We start from the raw sequence: 21,719 nt of genomic DNA on the forward strand, positions 1-21,719 counted from the left end.
AAGAGTTGATGTGGCAATCTTGAATCTGAGTTCCACAGGGCAGGCCAGGTAGCCTGGAAACTCAGGCAGTGTTTGTATGTCGCAGTAGTGAAGCTGAAATCCTTCTTTGGGAAATTTGTCTGTGTTCTTAAGGCCTCCAACTGATTGATGAAGTTCATTTACAATGTGGAGAGTAATCTGCTTTACTCAAAAGTCTAGTGATTAAATGTCAATTACATTTGAAAAATACCTTCACAGTGACATCTAGACAAGTGTTTGACTAAACAACTGGGCACCATAGCCTAGCCAAGTTGACGTATAAATTTAATCATCACACCATTCAATGTCCATAACAAGATCCCTCTTCAAACATTTCATAAGTTTAAGATGCTGGGCAGGGACATGACAAAAAAAGTGACATCTGCCTACCATAGTCACCTTGCTGTGTGATCTTGGGCAAGGCTCTTCTCTCTGTGCTTCAGACTCCAATTCTATAAAATGGGGATAATGACACATAATAATATTACACATATTGTTGTGAACAGTAAAACATAAAATATATGTAAATCCCATAGAGAACTTCTTGGAACAAAATTAGTGCTCAAAAAGTATTGTGCTGTAACTTTTAATCTAAACACTGCAATGGATTATTTGTTGCAACTTATATATCCAGCTTCCCACAGTGCAGAGTACTTGAGAATGAAACACCTGAATCTGATGGAGGGAGGTGTGATTTGCATCCATAACCAAAGGCCTTTAGTTTGCACACTCAAATAATGATACTAATAGCTGTGATTTATTGAGCTCTTGCTACCTGCCAGGTACTCTACTGGATACTTTACATATATTTACTCATATAATTGATTCACACAACAATCCAGTGAGGTTTGTGATTCCTCATTTTATAGAGAGCATACTGAGATTTGGAAAAGTATGTATCACACCCAGAATCACACAACTAGCCCATTGGAGGGCCTGCATAAGAACTCAGGATTTTCTTATTCTAAAATCCTACTCTCTTAACTACTCCCCTGTGCTGCCTCTACTTAGTCCAGACAGAGGGGTTGTCTTCTTTCCTGGCTTCAATTCTTCGAGTGTTACATCAGCTTCACTGGTCTGGAAAACGAGAATCCCAAGGTCTCCCCTAAACATCAAATTCAGGATGCTAAACCCCTGCAAGGAAGATCTTTGTCCTTTTTATTAGACATGAGGCTTTTTTTAGTGGTAGCTCTGCTTCAGCTTTCTTCTTAAAAATTTGTTAATAAAATTTTGAGTTTTTTGAGTCAACTCATAGATGTAGAAAAGAAAGAATAGAATTTTAAAAAGTCTCCTTTCATACAATTTGAACAATTCAAAAAATTTTAAAAATTCTTTCTTATAAACTAATCTATGTAAAACTTCTTGAATAAGTTTAGGGTACCATGGAAAATATTATTCCATATATAGAAGAGAAATTGTTAAGTTTTGAATATTACAGAAAAACAGTTTTAAATGTTTGGTAGGTTGAACACTTCATAATATCCATCATAGAAAAATAAGGATAAAAATCACATGCAAGACTTTCATTTGTGGACAAAAACATCTAAGGGTTAAGTGTATCCGAACAACATTAAAAGTAGGAATTAACTGGTCTTCACTGCAAATTAGAAAAAAAAAGAAAATGTGACACTATGTATATACTGGCATTGAAATTTTTCATGTTTTTGATTAAAATATTAAGTCTGAGGGGAAAAAAAGTAGAATTAAGCCTGTTTTTTCAGAATAAATTTGAATCTTAAACATTTTGTTCACCATTTGAAATGGAGAGCATAGCAATTTGTTGGGTGGTATAGAGTCAGACCTGTTCTTCTCAAACTTTAGTGTCCACATAGACCACCTAGGGATGTTTTCAGAATGCAAACGCTGATTCGGTAGGTTTGAGGTGAGACCTGAGCTTCTATATTTCCAATAAGGAAATCGATATCTACTGGTCATCGGAGGTACTCTTCATACTACCTTTACAGATGAGGAAGCAAAGTTAGCGAAAGTAACTTGGCAAGGCTAGTAAGTGGTGGAGTCAGGGTTTGAACCTCTGTCTATCTGACTTGACAGCCCATTTTTTTCCAGTGTACCATGTGCCAGTCATATCTGGATGGTCTTACTGCTACTGCTTTTTCTTTTGACATCATTGGCTATCCTTTACTTTTAAAGTTTTCTTTAAAAAAGAGAATCTAATCCAGTTTTTAAAATTGTTCATTAAACTTCCCTCTCACATCTTGTTTTCCTGTTTCATTCGGTATGTCAGAATTGTTCTGTACCCTGCAGAGGCCTTGATGCTTTGTGCTAAGCTGACTGACAAAGCATTATGATTTAAAAACTGATTTAAAAACCATCCCGTTCCTTTCTCCACAAAGCCCCAACCTTTGATCTTCTCTCAGGAGCAATTTCCTATCAGCCCTTCTTTCAAAGCTAGTAAATGTTTGGCATGCAGTCCTACCCAGGCCCTCTCCCTCTCCCCAAAAGGAGAGGTTGAAACCTTCAATTCCCCATTGTCATTACCATTCTATTGGAAGTCTTAGTGTAGGATTTGGTTTTCTATAGTGAAGGCGAAATCAAATATAGCGAACCTCATGCTCTGGCTGTGTTTACACACTTTCAAACTAAGCGAGGTTTTGGCAGTTACCTAGTTCACTTGATCTATTCAGGTGAAACCAGATTATTTCAGCACATTTTACTGAATTAATATTTTTGTTTGGTCCTCTTTACCCAGAAACATTGTTTTACATGATTCAAATTAATTAGATAATTGCAGAATCACCATTTTGCCTTGTGATACAAACTGGTAAGAATTCTGGCAGTCTATAATAAGGAGAAGAATGGACGAATTAGTTACCTAGGACTTTTGAAACTCTTTTTCACTATTCAACTTTTCCTTAAAGGCAAGCCAACATATAAAATCAACAAGATTAGGGCTAGTTGGGTTGAATATGGGGTAGAAACTTTGGAGGCTCATCTTCTCTTCCCTTTTATTCTGGGCATATTCTCCTGAGACAGAAGGGTCCACTGGAGTATTGTACATGGAAAAAAACATGGACTGTCAAGTTAGATAGGCCAAGGTTCACGTCCTAACTCCTAAAACATTCTTACAGCTCTGAATGATTACAACTGGCTTAGGCCAGAGCATGACCTACAGTTTTATCTCAAGGCTAAATCTTTATTTATTTTAAGTAAAATATGTGACTTTTGAAAAATAATTAGTATCCATGAACAATTAACAACAGTGTTTTAATATTTCTCTAACTATTTGAATGTCCTTAGTTAGCATTTTATTCAGAAACCCAGATTCAGCCAATTCCACTTCCTAAAATCAGGTTATAGGGTCTTGAGTTAATAGAAATTTTACAAGTGAAGCATAGAAAGATATATGAATTTTGAATTTGCTATTTGTTCTTCCTTGCTGAAGACTAGATCTTCCTCTATTCAGACTAGATCTCTAGCTGTGGCCCACAATCTAGAAACATGTCAAATGACTAACTACGTGGCTTTTAAGATCTGCACGTCACGGTCACCTGCAGAGCTGCTACAGCCAACACTTATTGAGGGGGGAAGGGTTTTGGCTGTCATTTTAGAAAAATTTAGAGTTAATTCTAATGCACAACGAGGACTGAGAATTGCTGCATCAAGCCATTGAAAATTGGTCCTTTTATTCTGGTCATTTTTGTAAATGAATTCAGGTCCTCATCAAATTATAAACCTGGATTATTTTCTTGTTGCTACATTCTAAGTCAGAATGGACAATGATAACACCACATGGTCCCATTTTCCTGTTCTGAATACACATGCCATAGAACTTATTCAAGCTTCTTAAAATTCAATAACATTAACAACAATAGCTATAATTTATTGAGCAACTACTATGTGTAGGCACCATCATCATCCTTTTCATCATCATCATCACCGCATCATCATCAATGTTAACATTTACTAAGCACTTGCTAAGATGTTCATATATATAACTTCTTCTAGTTCTCACAAAACTCTGTGCTGTAAGCATATAATATCCTTTTTTACAGATGAGAAAACTAAGTTATAGCAGCGTCTAGGCTTCTCATCCAAGGCTAGCCAGGTAATAAATGTAGAATTCTGGCTCCATATCTTTATACATCATCTCTAACTTTTACAACAACTCTATAAGATAGGTGTTGAACGTGTACCATCATTTTACAAATGAATATAAATATCTAAGGCTTTAAGTAGTTAAGTAACCAATATCAGATGCTGGAAAGCAACCTAAAATCAAGCCCAAGTAATATTTATTCATTGTGTAAAAAAGAGTATCTTTTATTTATTTTTTATCCTGTGAGGGCCTGAAGAGCTGCACCGAAATAGAATTCCCCCAAACCAATGTTACTTTGAAAAGAAAAAGCTAGTAAACACTGTGACTTTTTTTTTTTTAATTTTAAATTTTATTCTATTTATTTTTTTATACAGCAGGTTCTTATTACTTATCCCTTTTGTACACATCAGTGTATACATGTCAATCCCAATCTCCCAATTCATCACCCACCCCCCACCCCCCACCCCCCACCCCCTCACCACTTTCCCCCTTGGTGTCCATACGTTTGTTCTCTACATCTGTGTCTCAATTTCTGCCCTGCAAACTGGTTCATCTGTACCATTTTTCTAGGTTCCACATATATGCGTTAATATACGATATTGGTTTTACTCTTTCTGACTTACTTCATTCTGTATGACAGTCTCTAGATCCATCCATGTCTCTACAAATGACCCAATTTCGTTCCTTTTTATGGCTGAGTAATATTCCATTGTATGTATGTACCACATCTTCTTTATCCATTCGTCTGTCTGTGGGCATTTAGGTTGCTTCCATGACCTGGCTATTGTAAATAGTGCTGCAATGAACATTGGGGTGCATGTGTCTTTTTGATTTATGGTTTTCTCTAGGTATATGCCCAGTAGTGGGATTGCTGGGTCGTATGGTAGTTCTATTTTTAGTTTTTTAAGGAACCTCCATACTGTTTTCCATAGTGGCTGTACCAATTTACATTCCCACCAACAGTGCAGGAGGGTTCCTTTTTCTCCACACCCTTGCCAGCATTTGTTGTTTGTAGATTTTCTGATGATGCCCATTCTAACTGGTGTGAGGGGATACCTCATTGTAGTTTTGATTTGCATTTCTCTAATAACTAGTGATGTTGAGCAGCTTTTCATATGCTTCTTGGCCATCTGTATGTCTTCTTTGGAGAAATGTCTATTTAGGTCTTCTGCCCATTTTTGGATTGGGTTGTTTGTTTTTTTAATATTGAGCTGCATGAGCTGTTTTATATTTTAGAGATTAATCCTTTGTCCATTGATTTGTTTGCAAATATTTTCTCCCATTCTGAGGGTTGTCTTTTCATCTTGTTTATGGTTTCCTTTGCTGTGCAAAAGCTTTGAAGTTTCATTAGGTCCCATTTATTTTTGTTTTTATTTCCATTACTCTAGGAGGTGGATCAAAAAAGATCTTGCTGTGATTTATGTGAAAGAGTGTTCTTCCTATGTTTTCCTCTAAGAGTTTTATAGTGTCTGGCCTTACATTTAGGTCTCTAATCCATTTTGAGTTTATTTTTGTGTATGGTGTTAGGGAGTGGTCTAATTTCATTCTTTTACATGTAGCTTTCCAGTTTTCCCAGGACCACTTATTGAAGAGGCTGTCTTTTCTCCATTGTATACCCTTGCCTCCTTTGTCATAGATTAGTTGACCATAGATGCGTGGGTTTATCTCTGGGCTTTCTATCTTGTTCCATTGATCTATGTTTCTGTTGTTGTGCCAGTACCATATTGTCTTGATGACTGTAGCTTTGTAGTATAGTCTGAAGTCAGGGAGTCTGATTCCTCCAGCTCTGCTTTTTTCCCCCAAGACTGCTTTGGCTATACAGGGTCTTTTGTGTCTCCATACAAATTTTAACATATTTTGTTCTAGTTCTGTAAAAAATGCCATTGGTAATTTGATAGGGATTGCATTGAATCTGTAGATTGCTTTGGGTAGTATAGTCATTTTCACAATACTGATTCTTCCAATCCAAGAACATGGTATATCTCTCCATCTGTTGCTATCATCTTTAATTTCTTTCATCAGTGTCTTATAGTTTTCTGCATACAGGTCTTTCGTCTCCCTAACAAGGTTTATTCCTACATATTTTATTCTTTTTGTTGCAGTGGTAAATGGGAGTGTTTCCTTAATTTCTCTTTCAGATTTTTCATCATTAATATATAGGAACGCAAGAGATTTCTGTGCATTAATTTCATATCCTGCAACCTTACCAAATTCATTGATTAGCTCTAGTAGTTTTCTGGTGCCATCTTTAGGATTCTCTATGTATAGTATCATGTCATCTGCAAACAGTGACAGTTTTACTTCTTCTTTTCCAATTTGTATTCCTTTTATTTCTTTTTCTTCTCTGATTGCCATGGCTAGGACTTCCAAAAGTTGAATATGTTGAATAATAATGGTGAGAGTGGACATCCTTGTCTTGTTCCTGATCTTAGAGGAAATGCTTTCAGTTTTTCACCTTTGAGAATGATGTTTGCTGTGGGTTTGTCGTATATGGCCTTTATTATGTTGAGGTAGGTTCCCTCTATGCCCACTTTCTGGAGCGTTTTTTTTTTTTTTATCAAAAATGGGTGTTGAATTTTGTCAAAAGCTTTTTCTGCATCTATTGAGATGATCATATGGTCTTTCTTCTTCAATTTGTTAATATGGTGTATCACATTGATTGATTTGCATATATTGAAGAATCCTTGCATCCCTTGGATAAATCCCACTTGATCATGGTGTAAGATCCTTTTAATGTGTTGTTGGATTCTGTTTGCTAGTATTTTGTTGAAGATTTTTGCATCTATATTCATCAGTGATATTGGTCTGTAATTTTCTTTTTTTGTAATATCTTTGTCTGGTATTGATGTCAGGGTTATGGTGGCCTCATAGAATGAGTTTGGGAGTGTTCCTTCCTCTACAGTTTTTTGAAAGAGTTTGAGAAGGATGGGTGTTTGTTCTTCTCTAAGTGTTTGATAGACTTCACCTGTGAAGCCATCTGGTCCTGGACTTTTCTTTCTTGGAAGATTTTTAATCACAGTTTCAATTTCATTACTTGTGATTGGTCTGTTCACATTTTGTTTCTTTCTGGTTCAGTCTTGGAAGGTTATACCTTTCTAAGAATTTGTCCATTTCTTCCAGGTTGTCCATTTTATTGGCATAGAGTTGCTTGTAGTAGTCTCTTAGGATGCTTTTTATTTCTGCAGTGTCTGTTGTAACTTCTCCTTTTTCATTTCTAAATTTATTGATTTGAGTCCTCTCCCTCTTTTTCTTGATGAGTCTGGCTAAAGGTTTATCAATTTTGTTTATCTTCTCAAAGAACCAGCTTTTAGTTTTATTGACCTTTGCTATTGTTTTCTTTGTTCCTGTTTCATTTATTTGTGCTCCGATCTTTATGATTTCTTTTCTTCTGCTAACTTTGGGCTTTGTTTGTTCTTCTTTCTCTAGTTCCTTTAGGTGTAAGGTTTGATTGTTTATTTGAGATTTTTTTTTGTTTCTTGAGGTAGGCTTGTATAGCTATAAAGTTCCCTCTTAGAACTGCTGTTGCTGCATCCCATAGGTTTTGGATCATCGTGTTTTCATTATCATTTATCTCTAGGTACTTTTTAATTTCCTCTTTGATTTCTTCAGTGATCTCTTGGTTATTTAGTAATGTATTGTTTAGCCTCCATGTGTTTCTGTTTTTTACATTTTTTTCCCTGTAATTCATTTCTAATCTCATAGCGTTGTGGTCAGAAAAGATGCTTGATATGAGTTCAATTTTCTTCAATTTACTGAGGCTTGATTTGTGACCCACGATGTGATCTATACTGGAGAATGTTCCGTGCGCACTTGAGAACAAAGTGTAATCTGCTGTTTTTGGATGGAATGTCCTATAAATATCAATGAAATCTATCTGGTCTATTGTGTTATTTAAAGCTTGTGTTTCCTTATTAATTTTCTGTTTGGATGATCTGTCCATTAGTGTAAGTGAGGTGTTAAAGGCCCGCACTGTTATTGTGCTCTTGTTGATTTCCTCTTTTATAGCTGTTAGCAGTTGCCTTATGTATTGAGGTGCTCCTATGTTGGGTGCATATATATTTATAATTGTTATATCTTCTTCTTGGATTGATCACTTGATCATTATGTAGTGTCCTTCCTTGTCTCTTGTAACATTCTTTATTTTAAAGTCTATTTTATCTGATATGAGTATTGCTACTCCAGCTTTCTTTTGATTTCCATTTGCATGGAATATCTTTTTCCATCTCCTCACTTTCAGTCTTTATGTGTGCCTAGGTCTGAAGTGGGTCTCTTGTAGACAGCATATATATAGGTCTTGTTTTTGTATCCATGCAGCGAGCCTGTGTCTTTTGGTTGGAGTATTTAATCCATTCACGTTTAAGGTAATTATCGATATGTATGTTCCTATTACCATTTTCTTAATTGTTTTAGGTTTGTTTTTGTAGGTCCTTTTCTTCTCTTGTGTTTCCCACTTAGAGAAGTTCCTTTAGTATTTGTTGTAGAGCTGGTTTGGTGGTGCTGAATTCTCTTAGCTTTTGCTTGTCTGTAAAGCTTTTGATTTCTCCATCAAATCTGAATAAGATCCTTGCCGGGTACAGTAATCTTGGTTGTAGGTTCTTCCCTTTCATCACTTTAAGTATATTATGCCACTCCCTTCTGGCTTGTAGAGTTTCTGCTGAGAAATCAGCTGTTAACCTTATGGGAGTTTCCTTGTATGTTATTTCTCGTTTTTGCCTTGCTGCTTTCAATAATTTTTCTTTGTCTTTAATTTTTGCCAATTTGATTACTATATGTCTCGGCATGTTTCTCCTTGGGTTTTTCCTGTATGGGACTCTCTGTGCTTCCTGGACTTGGGTGGCTATTTCCTTTCCAATGTTAGGGAAGTTTTCGACTATAGTCTCTTCAAATATTTTATTGGGTCCTTTCTCTCTCTCTTCTCCTTCTGGGACCCCTAGAGTGCGAGTGTTGTTGCATTTAATGTTGTCCCAGAGGTCTCTTAGGCTGTCTTCATTTCTTTTCATTTTTTTTTCTTTATTTTGTTCCACAGCAGTGAATTCCACCATTCTGTCTTCCAGGTCACTTATCTGTTCTTCTCCCTCAGTTATTCTGTTATTGATTCCTTCTAGTGTATTTTTCATTTCAGTTATTATATTGTTCATCTGTTTGTTTGTTCTTTAATTCTTCTAGGTCTTTGTTAAACATTTCTTGCATCTACTCGATCTTTGCCTCCAGTCTTTTTCCAAGTTCCTGGATCATCTTCACTATCATTATTCTGAATTCTTTTTCTGGAATGTTGCCTATCTCCACTTCATTTAGTTTTTTTGGGGGGGTTTTATCTTGTTCCTTCATCTGGTACATAGCCCTCTGCCTTTGCATCTTGTCTATCTTTCTGTGAATGTGGTTTTTGTTTCACATGCTTCAGGATTGTAGTTCTTGCTTCTGCTGTCTGCCCTCTGGTGGATGAGGCTATCTAAGAGGCTTGTGCAAGTTTCCTTATGGGAGGGACTGGTGGTGGATAGAGCTGGCTGTTGCCCTGGTGGGAGCAAGATCTTTTTTGATCCACCTCCTTTTCTTCTCGGCGTCACATGGGTCATCAGGAAACTCAGCTCCTGTCAGTATGGACGCAGCCCTGAGTCATCCTGAAGCCGAAACCCTGGTCAACACTGTGAGTTTAAAAGATTATATATACCAAAGTAATTGATATGCCTGGATATGGGCTTTGAGAATTATTGAGAAGAAGGGCATGGGAATCAGCCTATATCCCTGGCTTTAAATCTCCCAGCCAACTTTGTTTTAAATGTATAAGTATGTTAAGCCATATAATTCCCTGGATTATTTACATTATAGTCAGGGTGACTATTGAAGGATAGTGTAATTACTAAGTACAATTTCCAAGCTGAATGTAATTGCTTGTTGTGTAATAGGTCTGTCAGGACCTGACCTCTGAAAATACGCCAAACAAATACTCTAAGACATGGTTAGAGGTAAATGATATGCAACCCTCCAGGGTAATATATGAAGTGAGAGGTGGTCTTTGATTTGTATAAACATTTTCTTCTGTTTGTCAAACTCTGAAAGGAGATTAGACTCAAGTACATTTTCCTTTTTGACTTTTTTTTCTATTTCTCAGCCTAGTGCTATAAATTGGTTACTTTTCAATCACCTGCATGAGCTACATGAGGAGCAAGTCTTTGGGCAGCAGGATGAAACATAGCTATCTGCTAATGTCCAGTGTCTGTGAGATTTTATTATCTGTCTGAGCAGAGAGCAGTATCTCCCAGTTCTGCTTCACTGAGCTCTAATATACCATCCTCCTCTTCTCTGCTCCATTCAAACATCTATCTACCATTTCTTTTATTTTTTAAGTCGAAGTATAGTTGATTTACAATATTGTGTTAATTTCAGGTGTACAGCAAAGTGATTCAAATATATATATATATTTTTTCAGGTTATTTTCCATTTTAGGTTATTATAAGATATTGAATATAGTTCCCTATGCTATACAGTAAATCCTTGTTGCTTATTGCTTATCTATTTTATGTATAGTAGTTTATATCTGTTAATCCCTTACTCCTAATTTATCTCCCCCTTCCCTTTCCCCTTTGGTAACCATAAGTTTGTTTTCTATGTCTATGAGTCTGTTTCTGTTTTATATATAGATTCATTTGCATTATTTTTTAGATTTCACATGTAAGTGATATCATATAATATTTGTGTTTCTCTGTCTGACTTATGAATACTTTACCAACTATAATATTCTCAAGGTCCATTTATGTGGCTGCAAATGGCAATATTTCATTCTTTTTTATGGCTGAGTAATAATATTCCATTTTGGGTATATACCACATCTTCTTAAGCCATTTGTCTGTTGATGGGCACTTGGGTTGTTTTCATGTCTTGGCTATTGTAAACAGTGCTGCTATGAACATTGGCATGCATGTATCTTTTTGAATTAGAGTTTTCATCTTTTCTGGGTTTATACCTAGGAGTGGGATTGCTGGATCGTATGGTAGCTCTATTTTTAATTTTTTAAGGAACCTCCGTTTTATTTTCCATAGCAGCTGTACCAATTTACATTCCTACCAACAGTGCACCTACCATTTCTTAGTTCAGCTTCACGAGTAGATTCAGTGAATGGTGGGCAGGTGGCTGAGGTGTGTATGACAGTGTCAGGTATGACACATAAAATATTAGCAAAGGATATGCAATTACAAGAAAAAGCTAGCAATGGCAAAGATGTTCCCATGTCCTTGCTGATTTATTTTTCCTCCCTGTATGAAATAAATTATTGTATACAATCATTGCTTATTATCTGGCCCTTCTTCATGTGATCATCACTTCTATAATGTAAGTACATAATTTTGTGCTGAAGTGAGTTCTTCACTTTTCTAAATTTATTTTCATTTTGACATCAATTATATTTCTCTTTGCTCCCTCATTATCTCATTCCAATCACCTCTATAGGAAGGATGGAGAAAAGTTCACAGCCTAAATTGTCAATTAAAAGAGGAATTAATTTTGGTCTATTTTGTGGAATACATTCTTGGCTCTAACAGAGGCTAGGAAGCAGGGTGAGTACCCTGCTTTTTGCAGGTTGCTTTAGGAACCATAGTCTTAGATGGAATACATATTAAGAGATAGGAAAAAGAATCCTTGGCCTGTAAACCCCCAATCCAATTCTTAACTATGAAAGGGATTCTCACATTATTTTTTTAAAGTTGCAGTAAAATACACCTAACATAAAATTTACTATTTTTTTTTTATCATTTTTAAGTGTACATTTATTCATCTATATTATTGGGCAGCCAATTTCCAGAACTCTTTTCATCTTCAAAACTGAAACACTATACTCATTAAACAACAATTCCTCATTCTCCACTCCCCCCAATGCCTTCTACTTTCTGTCTCTATGAATTTGACTAGATAGCTTAGGTAAGTGGAATCTTATGGTATTTGTCTTATGACTGGCTTATTTCACTTAGTATAATGTCTTCAAGGTTTATCCATGTTGTAGCATGTGTCAGAATTGCTTTCCTTTTTAAGACTGAATAATATTCTATTGTATATACCACATTTTGTTTATTCATCTGTCAATGGACACATAGGTTGCCTTCACCTTTTGGCTACTGTTGATGGATATATAAATATCTCTTTGATATCCTGCTTTCAATTCTTTTGGATATATGCCCAGAAGTAGGATTGTTGGATTTTATGGTAGGTCTATTTTTAATTTTTTGAAGAATTGCCATACTGTTTTTCAGAGAAGCCGAACCATTTTACACTTCCACCAAGGGTTTCAATTCTTCCACATCATCACCATCTCTCTCTTCCTTCCTTCCTTCCTCCCTCCCTCCCTCCTTCCTCTCTCTGTCTCTCTCTTTTTCCTTCCCTCACCCCTTCATAGTAGCCACTCTGGTGGGGGTGAGGTGGTATCACATTGTGGTTTTGATTGGCATTTCCCTAATAGTGATGTTAAGCATCTTTATGTTTGTTTTGTTAGCCATTTGTGTATCTTCTTTGGAGAAATATCTATTCAAGTTCTTTGTCTGTTTTTTAATTGGGTTGTTGTTGTTGAGTTGTAGGGATTCTTTATATATTCTGGATATCAACCCCTTATCAGGTATGTGAGTCACAGATATTTTTCTCTCATTCTTTTTTTTTTTTCACTCTGTTGCTTCTTTCCTTTGATGGACAGAAGTTTTAAATTTTGATATAATTTATCTATTTTTATTTTTGTTGCCAGTACTTTTGGTGTCATATCCAAGATATCATTGCCAAATCCAATGTCATAAAGCTTTTCCCCTATGTTTTCTTCTAAGTTTTTTATAGTTTTAGCTCTTACATCTAGGTCTTTGTTCCATTTACAGTTAATTTTCATATATGGTATAAGGTAAGAGTTAAACTTTATTCTTTTCATGTGTATATTTAATTTTACCAGCATTATTTGTTGAAGAGACTGTTCTTTCTTGCATTGAATGGTCTTGGCACCCTTGTTGAAGATCACTTGACCATATATGATAGTTTGGGGATCTCTATTGTATTCCATTGGTTTCTATATCTGTCTTTGTGATGGTATCACACTGTTTTAATTATTGTAGTTTTAAAATAAGTTTTGTAATCAGAAAGTGTGACGTCTCTAATTTTATTACTCTTTTTTAAAATTCTTTTGGTTATCTGGGATAACCTTGAGATTCCATTTGAATTTTAGGATGAAGTTTTCTATTTCTGCCAAAACCATTGTTGGTATTTTGATAGGGATTGCATTAAATCTGTAGATTGCTTTGGGTATTATTGACATCATAAATATGTTAAGTCTTCCAGTCCATGAACACATGATGTCTTTCCATTTATTTGTGCCAAATTCTTAACAGACACTATAAACAAACAAGCAAAAATAATTGGGGCTACCATATATAGGGAAGAAATTCAGTGGTTTTTATTTTTCTCCCTTAGTGAAAAGCAATATTTGTAGTAGTAAAATTATATGTCTCTTAACGGTTAAAACAAAAACAGTGCATATTAAATTTATTTAAAATATATTTCCCATTATAGAACAATTTCTGAAATGCATAAACATCTACTCCTGCCAAATAAATGTTATCTGTTTCTTTGTCACTTTCCATGATTCCACAACTATCTGTAAATGAACATTCTGAGACTTACCTGGATACAGTTATAAATGGTGTTCACTAGAAGTCTGCAAACTCTTTGAGAACAAGAAAAATATCCCTTTCATCTTAGCACTTTTCCCCTAACTCACTAAATATTTCTTGGTTACTGGAGCCAAGGGGACAAATGAAATTAAGTGCCAACTACCTAATCATATCAGCAATTTACCTATTGGCAAACATTATTATCTTACTGGATCTTTCAAACCTACATGTAGTTAGAACAGAAGGACTTAACCTTGTCTCAGCTTCTGTTTCAGGGAAAAATTTTAAGTGACCACTCCAGCATTTCTCCTTATTTTGGGGAGCACTAACAGCTTATTATCATTCACCATTCCTGGCCTACAGTCTGAAGGCAAAATAGTATTTGCATCAATAGTGTTTTTTTCTCATCTATACTCAAGAATAATTGCTGCATGTTGCCCTTTGGCCTTGAAGGAGTTTTGTTTTCGTTTTTTAAGTGCCAAAATAGTTGGTTTACTTTTAAATAATTTAAGCACAATTATAAGAAAGAAAATGGCTTAAAGAATTTTTCATGTAATATATCTATGGAGATGCATAAACTCTTTTGAGTTATTATGGATACAAATGATAACAGTACATTAAAAGACCAGGCAAACAGGAGGTTTGAGATGAAGAAAATTGAAGCTCTAACAAAAAGTCTTGTATTTCAACAGAAATTAATAATGGGAAAAACAATGAAACAAACTCAACGTCTTCCATATTGGTTATATCCTAGAAATTCTTTAGAGACTAAATTTTTTTGGCCACAATTCTATTTCTCTCTTCTTGTTGCATCATGCAGTGTAGTCAGGGCAGCATACACAGGATTTTTGAACCTCTTGGGGAGAGACTCTCTTCTTATACAGACTTGAAGAAACAAAACTTCTTTCTTAAGATTTTCAAGATGAAGGCATTTTGCCGAATTTACCAGATAATCAATATAATACATAAATGACACCAGTGAAGTGCTACTTTCCTTTCCATAGCCTAGAGATGCCCTATGTATGAAACTCGATTTTTCAGATACCTGCTGTTTGACTAGAAGAGGTTTTTCCATCTTCAAAGTGTTAAATAAAATATCTATTGGAAAATATCTTGAAAACAATGTTATAGGAACTTGCCCCTGCCTTTGTACACAAGTACGAGTCCCTAAATCATATTACAATATTATCAACTTCAACAAGTATACAAAATGGCTCTAGCTAAGCTTTAATGCTAAGTAAATGTGAGCTACTTTTCATTCTAAATTTCATCCAGTAAATTATTACAAAATATGGACCACAGAATTGTGGAATTTTTATGATTTTTCTAATTTGCTCAGTTTTGTTCTGGGGCCACTCATATTTCTAAGGAATGGAGAACTTGGAATTCCAGTCCTTCTGTAAACAATTAAGGGGAAAGAATGTGGAGTAAAGAGAGGCCAGAGGAAGGATACAGAAGTGACTAATGAAATAAGGGGCTTGTACTGGAAGGAATGGAATCGAAGAACAGAGACAGGCTCACCACCTACAGAAAAATAGCCATTCTGCTGCTCAATCTGAAGGTCTATTTTACCATCAAAATGAATACTCTCAGTTCTTCCTTTAGTCTCTACAACTTACGGTATATACATTCACTTGCAGTAGAGGAAATGACTCAAGTTCATGCAGGGTCTGGTACAGAGAAGCAAATTTATTTTATCACAAGTTCTAGCTTCAGTGACTTGGTAGTGACAGTCTGACATATTTTGTTGAGAAGAGTGTCGAAGTAATGTCCAGACTTACCATAAATGAGTACTGTGACTGATTAACAATATTTGCATGAGTGAGGGAAGGGGGAGAGGTGTTATGCATGAAGGTATTTATTATCCTTGGTACACTGTACCATGTTAGCAGTTTTAGTACCTGGGAGAAAATACTCAATGAGCAAAGTCCACTGAGAAGATACACTTGATTTTGTTATTTCCTGTGGTATTTAAATATAGCTCCCCTTAATATGTTTCAACACTTGCTAAGAATTTAGAGGTTGAAATAAAATTTACTTATTTAATTTCCAAACCCTGAGGTAAAAAAATTTTAAATGCATTTACTTATCCCCAAAAATCACTTGGTTTCATTTTCTTTCATAAAGATACTAAAAAGCAGGGCTTCCCTGGTGGCGCAGTGGTTAAGAATCCGCCTGCCAATGCAGGGGACATGGGTTCGAGCCCTGGTCCGGGAAGATCCCACATGCCGTGGAGCAACTAAGCCCGTGCGCCACAACTACTGAGCCTGTGCTCTAGAGCCCGCGAGCTACAACTACTGAGCCCGAGTGCCCCAACTACTGAAGCCCGTGCGCGAAGAGCCTGTGCTCTGCAACAAGAGAAGCCACCGCAATGAGAAGCCCATGCACCGCAAGGAAGAGTAGCCCCCGCTCACTGCAACTAGAGAAAGCTCGGACGCGAAGACCCAGTGCAGCCAAAGATGATTAAATACATATAAAAAGAAATAGTGAAAAGCAGCCTGTAGGGGAAAAGCATTTGGTACAGCCACCCTGTTTTATACATATTCACAAATACATTCGTGACAAAGTACGCACGATGAATGATTTTACTTAGTTTCGGTTTTTTCAAAGGAAGAATCTTTATTTCCACATAATTAAATCTAATGACTTTTAACCACAATCCTCCTAAATATCAAAGAATTGCCTGCACCTTGAAGGTTCTTGAACTTTTTGAAATTGCCTTTTTAAAAAGGATCATGGGGTGGCTGCTGGAAGGTTTTCTTCTCGATTTACAACTCAGGCATAGATTTAAGGACACTGTAATTACCAGATACAATCCCTAAACAGAATTGCATTGCTTCCTGGGTGCCACAAGCTTGTTGCAGACTGACCTTCATCGAGAACAAATAACAATGCAGCTCTGTGTCCTTGTTAGGTTTCAGCAGGATTTGAAACATTTTTCTTCTTCTAGGCAAAAATGGGATAAAGAAAGCGGGTGTTGCTTGTCCTTTGATAACTTTCCTCCACTTGGCCAGAGGACCAGAAATCCCAGTTATCATTGCTTTTCCTTAAAAACAAAACACAACTTATTAAAAGAGCAATTCTGAAAGATCCACAATAAATCACTTGTTTTGAAAATTGAACCAGTCCAACAGCCTCTAAAGCAACCACCTACTTGTTCTTTTCTGAAGAAAACAAAAATCATTTATTGTCCATGAGGTCACAGTGAGAGACTGACCATGGAAAACCCTAAATCAGGAAATAGGGTCTCCTTTCCCAGGTTAGTTCACATTCCAGAAATAATCAAGTCTAATTCCTGTACTTCACTCTGCCAAATAACATTTCTTCACTGACATTTTTTCCCCTTACCAATCATTACGTATACAGTAGTCCCCCTTATCTGTGGGGGGTACATTTCCCCGGTGGATGCCTGAAACTGTGGCTAGTACTGACCCTATCTATACTACGTTTTTCCCTACTTATGATAAAACTTAATTTATAAATTAGGCATAGTGAAAGATTAACAACAATAATAAAATAGAACAATTATGATAATATACTGTAATAAAAGTTGTGTGAATGTGGTTTCTCTCTCTCAAAATATCTTTTCCATCTTAATTAAACACTTATCATGCATTGTGACTGTAACTTTTGCAGTTTGAGGTAGGACAGCAAAACTAGCATGCATTTCTTTTTCCTTCTTCACAATTACCGTAGATCTTAGCAACCTCAGCATATGATTTTCTTTTTCTTTCCTATAAATTAGGGAGCTTTTACCCTTTTACTTAAAGGAAGCATTTTACCGCTTCTCTTTGGCATATCCAAATTGCCAGAATCACTGTTCTTGTGCTTTGGAGCCATTATTAAGTAAAATAAATGTAACCTGAACACAAGCACTGCGATGCCATGACAGTTGATCTGATAACCTAGATGGCTACTAAGTAACTAAAGGGTGGGATCCAGTGGACAAAGGGATGATTCATATCCAGGGTGGGATGGAGTAGGAGGGCATGAGCTTTCATTATGCTATTCAGAGTGGCAAAACATCTTAAACTTAGGAATTGCTTTTTTTGGGGGGAAGAAAATACAGGTTTTATTCTCCAGTTGTTTCACTTTTCCTAAAATCTTGACATGTTTGAGCCTCTTTCTATTTAAGGATGAAACAGTTCAGCACACAGCAAAAAAAACTCAAAAAAGGTGTCAGTTGGACCAAAGCATTGAAGAAAAGGCTTAATGCAGTTCCCAAACTTTTTCATTAGGATCTAAAAGCCATTTTTGCAAAAGAATCTCCACTTCACATCAAAGTTACTTGTCTCCTTAATTCAACACCCACGCCAATGAAACATAATTTGAGTAGTGTATGTTGGTATGCATAATAATTATGACTCAAAGAAAAATATATCTAGTATATTCTAGGGGTTTTGTGGAGGCCGCTGTGAAACAAAGAATTTGAAGCAAACAATTACAAAATACAAAAATTATAAAAAAGGGTGTTTATTTTTTCTCCAAATTCCTGGTTTAATAAGAGTTTATTTTGAGAAAAAAACGTCCCAAACATCAGGCTGTTCACAAAAAACCCACAGTATCAACTTTAGCAAACAAATCTTAAGACTATTACACTGATTATTTTTCTAAAGGATGCATCTGACATGCCAACTCTCATTCACAAAAATACATTGTTACATTTGTGTTGAACAGCCACACACAGCACTCTTATGTGGGGTATAACATGCATACCTCTAATTCAAAGCTGCTCTCAGGTGCTACTCAACTTATGAGATTGCCTTGGTAGTTAGGGAAGCAACTACTGAACTCATGTATGAATGGAAAGAACTGTACTCCCTGCATAACAAGAGATTATTTTGGAGACAGTTGATAAAAACCATACATCCTTTTTATTGTTAAGTCATAAAGAGGTATCCAAATTAAAAGCAAAAATTACAGGGTAAGACTCAGCATAACTACTAGGAGCGTCAAAGGAAGTGAAAATGGGACTAGGCTCAGGGCAATATGAATTAATGAACATGGGAAGGACAAGGATAGGGAGAACAGTGAGCATGTGCTGAAGATACTAGAGGAGAGGATCTGGTGAAAATTTTGATCTTACAAAAGCACCTAGGTAAAGAAATAATGGAACAAGATTTCTAAACCCCACTATGTGCTTAAGAGTCATCCTCGACATTGGCACTGTCTCTGTCATCCTCTTCTTCCTCAGCCTCTTTTTCATCATCCTTGGTCAACTCCAGCTGGTCATCCCCCGGATCTTCATTATCATCATCATCCAGTAGGTGCCCCTCCTCAGCAGAGTCATCTGCACCCCCCTCAGACTCCATCTTCACCTTAGTCTCATCTTTCTTCAGGGAGCTGCTGCTCTCCTCCTCTACTGACTTATCATTCTTCATCTCTACTCCTTGTTTGCTATGTTCCTTTTGATTTTTTCCAGGCTTTCCAGTAGAGAATCCACTTTTTGTTTTATCTGGGTCAACTCCTTCTTAATGGTCTGAAGGTCATCTCCTTTTAACTTTCCAGACTTAGAAGAAGATCCCTGCTGTCCCCTCTTAGAATTGAAGCCACTTTTGCCCCTTCATGAGGTGTTTCTTGATACACGCTGGCATTTTGAGGGCACTACAGCCCAAGCAGTAGGAGGAGGAGGAGGAACACGTGCTGGGTAACTGTACATCCTGTCATAATAATCCCATTGAAAGTCATAGTCCAAGTCAAAAGGGGAGCTGAGTAGAGGGGACAGAGAAGGGTGTTCCGGTACTGACCCGTACATCTCCGCTGCAGATCGTTTCACACCTGCTTTTTCTCGGTTCATTTTGGCTCTGCTGCCAGATTAATATCTAAAACCTGCCAGCAATCATTCTGCCATCCTCTCCTGCCACAGCAGCCCGGGCATTTCTCTCATTAAGATATTGAACGAAGGCAAAGCCTTTATGAACAGAGCAACCCTCAATTTTGCCATATTTCGAGAAGATTGCCTCCACATCAGATTTCTTGACCACAAGAGTATTGAGATTCCCAATGAATACACGAGAGTTCATGGAGTGAGGATCTGTCTTGTTGGTAACATTGCTGGCCATTGTCTTTGATGGTAAGGTGCCTCACAAAGCTGAAAATGTAGCTGAAGATCAAAAAAATCTCACAGGAGCAGGGAAGGAGAAGAGATTCGGTTCTGAATCTCTTACTCCAGGGTTCTACATGGAGAAGCCGACTGCTGCTCGAGGTCGGCAACGCGGCCACAACTGCTCAGTCTTCACCTTTTCACAAAATGGCCCCCAAGTCTCCTCTCAGGAATTGTTTATTTCTGGAATTTTCCATTTAATACTTTCAGACCACTGTTGACCTCAAGTAACTGAAACCATGGAAATCAAAACCTCAGATAAGGAAGAACTACTGTAATAAGTGTTAGGTTGCTATACACTTTCCTCTTCTGTGAAAGTGGAGCATTTTGTTATATTCAACATTCTAATTAGTCTTTAGCTGGTGTGGTGGGCAGAAAAATTCTACAAAAATCTGTTGACCAGTGGAATTTTCAGGCCAATGCTTTTTTTTTTTATTTTAATTGTAATGTGGATTTATTTATTTATTTAATTGAAGTGTAGTTGATTTACAATGTTATGTTAATTACTGCTGTACAGCAAAGTGATTCAGTTATACATACATATACATTCTTTTTAAAATATTCTTTTCCATTATGACTTATCCCAGGACATTGAATATAGTTCCCTGTGCTAGACAGTAGGACCTTGTTGTTTATCCATTCTCTATATAAAAGCTTACACCTGCTCACCCCAACCTCCCACTCCATCCCTCCCCGAACCCCCTCCCCCTTGGCAACCACCACTCTGTTCTCTATGTCCATGAGTCTGTTTCTGTTCCATAGATAGGTTCGTTTGTGTCATATTTTAGATTCCACACATTTTTAATTAATTTTTTAATTGGAGTATAGTTGATTTACAATGTTTTGTTAGTTTCTGCACTACAGCAAAGTGAGTCAGTTATACATATACATATATCCACTCTTTTTTAGATTCTGTTCCCATATAAGTCATTACAAAATAGTATTGAATAGAGTTCCCTGTGCTATACAGTAGGTTCTTATTAGTTACCTATTTTATATGTAGTAGTGTGTGTATGTCAATCCCAATCTCCCAATTTATCCCTCCCCACCTTTTCCCCTTGGTAACCGTAAGTTTGTTTTCTACATCTGTGACTCAATTTCTGTTTTGTAAATAGGTTCATTTGTACCCTTTTTTTAGATTCCACATATAAGTGATATCATATGATATTAGTCTTTGTCTGATTTACTTCACTTAGTATGATAATCTGTAGTTGCATCAGTGTTGCTGCAAATGGCATTATTTTGTTCTTTTTTATGGTTGAGTGGTATTCCTTTGTATACATGTACCACATCTTCTTTATCTATTCTTCTGTCGATAGACATTTAGATTTTTTCTATGTCTTGGCTATTGTGCTGCTATGAACATAGGGGTGCATATATCTTTTTGAATTATAGTTTTGTCCAGATATATGCCCAGGAGTGGGATTGCTGGATCGTACAGTAATTCTATTTTTAGTTTTCTGAGGAACCTCCATACTGTTTTCCATAGTGGCTGCACCAACTTACATTCCCACCAACAGTATAGGAGGGTTCCCTTTTCTTCACATCCTCTCCAGCATTTGCTATTCGTAGACTTTTTAAAAAATTTTTATTGAGGTATAGTTGATTTACAATGTTTGTAGACTTTTAAATGATGGCCATTCTGACTGGTGTGAGGTGGTACCTCATTGTAGTTTTGATTTGCTTTTCTCTAATAATTAGCAATTTTGAGCATCTTCTCATGTCAGGCCAGCACTTTTAACTGCACACACACACACACACACACACACACACACACACACACACACACATATAAATATGCTTGCATGCATGTTTGCATATGCATGCACATACACAAACCTCTTGATTTCTTCACATCATACAAAAGAGCCAAATAAAATACAATGCCTACTAATATCCAGGCTTCTAA

The 21,719-nt window shown here is 36.4% G+C and overlaps 1 long non-coding RNA gene and 1 pseudogene across 3 annotated transcripts in view; one reads left to right on the plus strand and one right to left on the minus strand.

The window, feature by feature from the left end:
* LOC309636256 overlaps positions 1 to 21,719 on the plus strand; it is a 384,430-nt gene that overhangs the window by 270,359 nt on the left and 92,352 nt on the right. The gene's annotated exons all lie outside the window — the stretch shown is intronic.
* LOC309636244 (heterogeneous nuclear ribonucleoprotein C pseudogene) lies at positions 18,563 to 20,501 on the minus strand (annotated as a pseudogene). Its single transcript has one exon. The product of its transcript is annotated as a heterogeneous nuclear ribonucleoprotein C pseudogene (transcript).

This window comes from Balaenoptera borealis (assembly GCF_965194805.1).
Source record: "Balaenoptera borealis genome assembly, chromosome: 10".
Taxonomy (NCBI): domain Eukaryota; kingdom Metazoa; phylum Chordata; class Mammalia; order Artiodactyla; family Balaenopteridae; genus Balaenoptera; species Balaenoptera borealis.